The sequence below is a fragment of the Octopus bimaculoides genome, chromosome 3 (genome assembly GCF_001194135.2).
Source record: "Octopus bimaculoides isolate UCB-OBI-ISO-001 chromosome 3, ASM119413v2, whole genome shotgun sequence".
NCBI classification, from domain to species: Eukaryota; Metazoa; Mollusca; class Cephalopoda; order Octopoda; family Octopodidae; genus Octopus; species Octopus bimaculoides.
This window is the reverse complement of record NC_068983.1, coordinates 83069906-83074598: the sequence shown is the minus strand read 5'-3', so window position 1 is coordinate 83074598 and position 4693 is coordinate 83069906. Positions and strand designations below refer to the sequence as shown.

General features: G+C 32.5%; 1 long non-coding RNA gene across 1 annotated transcript in view; it reads right to left on the bottom strand.

The window, feature by feature from the left end:
* Positions 1-1156: 1156 nt before the first annotated feature.
* LOC128247413 (uncharacterized) overlaps positions 1157-4693 on the bottom strand; it is a 4049-nt gene continuing 512 nt past the window's right edge. Inside the window, exons 2-4 of the long non-coding RNA XR_008263794.1 lie at positions 3313-3434; positions 2483-2701; positions 1157-1348 (exon numbers count right to left, since the gene is read on the bottom strand). This is a non-coding gene — a long non-coding RNA (uncharacterized LOC128247413). The remainder of the gene's footprint in view (positions 1349-2482; positions 2702-3312; positions 3435-4693) is intronic.

The following is a 4693-nucleotide window of genomic DNA, read 5'->3' as shown; positions in this document are numbered from 1 at the left end:
ATATATATATATATATATATATATATATATATATATATATATATACATATACATACATATACATACTCACACACACACTCATATAAACACATATAACTATGTATATAAACACACACACACGAATATATATAATTGACAATGTTTTGTATTGATGAAGATTAAATGAGGGAGAATGTCTGATATTCCATAACAGGTGAAACCACCGTCTAAAGGCTACCTTGTTGCCTGTTCATATTTACTCATAGCCAGTTCCAATTGAAAATTGTAACCAAAAAGCGTTCCATTCATGACTATCTCATTTTTTCACAGCGTGAGTTCAGGACAACATCCAATATGCTCTTGTTTTACTACTGTAACTAACCGTGGTTTTGAGGTGTTGTTGCAAGTGCTAGCCCGTCTTGAGAATACACAGTAGCCATTAAGATGGCTCACATAACCGTGTGTGCAGATTGATATATATGTATATATATATATATATATATCCAAGGTATTCTTAAGGAATCTAATCAATGATCCTTTGGGGTGAAATCTTATGCTATATTGGTAACGATTACAAAATTTACTGGAAAAATTATATATATATATATATATATATATATATATATGTGTGTGTGTGTGTGTGTGTGTGTGTGTGTGTGTGTATCTGTGAGACCGTGGGCGTATGTGTACGTGTTTCCAGCTGTATCCAAATGTAAACATCATCCTAATCAATGAGCTGACGAGTGGGTCGTTTTGTTATATTCAATCGGCTTATAAAAAACTACAGCCGAATCTCCCTAAAATTAAAGCCTACTACAGGAAAAGAAGGACACACTGAGTTGAAAAGAAAGACACATTGAACTGAAAAGTAAGACACATTGAACTGAAAAGAAAGACACATTGAACTGAAAAGAAAGACACATTGAACTGAAAAGAAAGACACATTGAACTGAAAAGAAAGACACATTGAACTGAAAAGAAAGACACATTGAACTGAAAAGAAAGACACATTGAACTGAAAAGAAAGACACATTGAACTGAAAAGAAAGACACATTGAACTGAAAAGAAAGACACATTGAACTGAAAAGAAAGACACATTGAACTGAAAAGAAAGACACATTGAACTGAAAAGAAAGACACATTGAGCTATCAAACTTTGATACTTGCTTTAACTTAAGAGCGACGAGCTGACAGTGTCGTGATATATTCTTTGCAGTATATGTTCTGATTCTTTATGTTTTGAGGTCAAATCCCGCTGAGATTAACTTTATCTTTCATTCGTCGACGTTGGGTAGAATAAAATACTAGTCAAATATAGGCGTCAATGGTATCAACGGTCGCTTCCCCTTAAAACTCTTGACCTTTTGCCTAAATCACAAATCAATATGCCTGAAAATTACATTGTGTGATCGCACTTAGGTGAATTCGATTAGAAGTCTGCTCAATCTGTACTAATATGGAGTTAATAAAGAACATTGAGAACAACAATCACATTAACAACAGTTCTAACCAATAAGGTGTTATGTTGTCCAAGTGAAAGAAATAAAATAAGATAGTTTATTTCTTTATAAATTTTCTGCATTTTGTTTTTTCAGCTGATGATTGCATGTGAATGGTTGTTTTCAGTGTAATCTTTCTCTGGTATGTTATATCTGTGTGACTTAACATAACGCACTTCTTTTCTTTATTCACAGTCCTCTTCTTTTTTTTCTCTCAATCTTTTCTTTCTTTTCATGCTTTCTCATCTTACTTTTCCTGTCTTTGTAACTTTTGCTCTCTCCTTTTTCACACACATATGCGCACAAAAACATACACTGACATATATACACATGAACACACACATACATACACATACACACACACACACTCACTCACACACATACACACACACACGCTGGTTGTTACATCAATGACAATATTCAACCGTTACTTGTCATAGTTGTTTGGAAAACACCGATCGAGAGATCAAGTGATTTTCAAACATAGCACATAGGTCTCATAACAAATCTGAGTACAACAACACAAAAACAACAGCATAATTAATATATTTAGAATTGAAGAGATACATTTAACGATAATATACACTAGAAATTTTTGCATAGACTGACATCTTGTAAACAAATTACATACAGCGAAAGAATTGTACCAAGAACAGAAGAATCGAAAAGCGAGCACAAGAATACACAGAATATAGCAATTAGTTTTACACTGTAAGAAAGAAATAATGAGAATGGTGGACATTTCTTACAGTAGTCATTCGACAGCGAGAAAAGTGAAAAAGGAACTTGGGAGAAGAGAAACGTACGTTTTGATTAACGTGTCACATGTAAACAAGAACGAGCTTTGCTTTTCTTTGTTGTACATTCCTTACTTCCTGTTTTGGATATAGGCTGATTTTTGTAATTCTTTTAATTCCTGTTTTGATAATATACTGAAAATTACTATCAAGATTCACTGTCTGCCCTAATACTCTCTAGATTAGTCTCTTTACTATTGCCTTACCTGGTTGGGTACTTTGAAAATGGGAAATTAAACTGTAACATATGGGTTCAAAATTCATTGCGGGCATTTGATTATTTCTGTTGATTATCTGTCTCTTTTGGCAGGAAAATGTCTCAATTCATCCACGTTAAAAAGAGATACGTGGCTTCCGGAGAAATTTCTTGATAGTGGTACATCGCATCCAAGGTAAAATTTGATTCTTATTTATTTCTACAATAGCTGGAATTAAATAAAAAGCCAAAGAATCCGTGAAATTGTTTTCTTTTTTATTGACCCCACCCAACCTTCAAAATATGAATATTCTGGAAGGAGCGTTATGGAATATTTCATTTGAAAGAAATCTATAAGCAAATTTATATAAATTTATATAAATTTATATAAATAAACGAATGTATGTCGTTAAAGTTTATTATTGTGGATAACTAATATATACAAATTTGTGATGCCAAAATTCACAAGTTCAAGCATTTTACTTCTGGACAAAAGTGCAAAAGCAGAAATAGATCTGATAGAAAAGCGAGTTAATGGCAATGCACACGTAATACACCCTATTTAGAACGACAGAAGGTCGTTGCACATTAATACTTCTGAGAAGGTCATTGCACATTAGTACTTCTCAGAAGGTCATTGCATATCAACACCTATCGATTCTTTACAGGTTCATTATTTTCAACTCAACGACGCCATTTAATGAGAAATTCTAGTTACTGGTTTAGTATATATGAAATGAAGTTCAACCCTGATTTCGAAGTCCTATCATCAAAGAGGTTCCATCTATGACTTTTCAGTCTTTTTTCTATCCACGATTAAATTATCCAATGTTTCCTTACCGTATTTAAAGTGATAAATGTGCTTTGATTGTAGATTGTATGCGTTATAGGTAACTAAATCACCATAAAGATTTTCAATCTCTAGCTCTCCAATCATTATCTTATTGGTTTATAAGTCTGAACTGAAATCATTAAAGCAATGGAAAATTATTATCAATCCACATTTAAATGAATCCCAATTCTAGTTAAACATAGTTTAAAGACATTTGCTTTATCACCATTGCTCTCTTTTCTACATATTAGATTATGAAAATATCTAAAATTTTTCAACAGAAAAAAACTAAGATTAAAAACAAATAACAACGAATGAAAATAACAAAACTGAATTAAAATTCCTAACTCTCAAACAAACGGAAAACAGTGGTTGTTTGATAAAATTGATTCAATTCGACCTGCATGTTCATCGGGTGAACTCCAGGTAAAAATGTCAATCCTCTGTTGCCAAATATGCCTCGAGCTTTATTCTATTAGCGAATATATTAACTCTGTCATTTTTGAGATTTGTAGCAAGACCAGCGCTCATTGCAATAATTTGGTGGATATGCATACATATATGTATTTATGTATGTATGTTTGTATGTATGTGAGGGATTGTATATATGCAAGTAGGCATGTATATGTGTGTGCGTATGTGATCCACTATACAGCAATACATCAGCAAAAATATCTTCGTGCGCACAAATCCAAACACTAACATACGCATACATGGAAATGTATATTTACAAAATTATATCCTTATAGACATAGATGTGTATACAAGTGTGTGTGTGTGTGTGTGTGTGTGTGTGTGTGTGTATGCGTGCGTGTATGAATATATGTATGCGTCTGTATAGGCTGTATATGTATACGTATATATGTATGTGTATGTGTCTGCCTGTCTATTATCTATCTATCTATCTATCTATCTATCTATCTATCTATCTATCTATCTATCTACCTACCCATCTGTCTATCGATTTATTTTATCGGCCTCCGTTTACCGAATTGCTAATTCACGGAAGGTTGGTGAGAGACAAATATACACACAAAGATACACAAACACACACACACACACATGCATATACAATGTGATTCTTTCAGTTTCCGTCTCCAAAATCCACTCACGGACGGCCCGAGGCTATAGTAGACGACCCTTGTCGAAGGGAATCATGTTTTGGAATCAAACGTTTTACACATAACTACAGGTACGACTGCTTATATATATATATATATATATATATAATAATAATAATAATAATAATAATAATAATAATAGGGTTAAAAGCCAAAATAACAGGTAAAAACTCAATTAAAATCAATTTATTAAAAATTAAAATTAAATTAAGTTTCACAGTATAAAATATATATAAATATAGTATTAGGGTTTATGCGACAGTGGTAT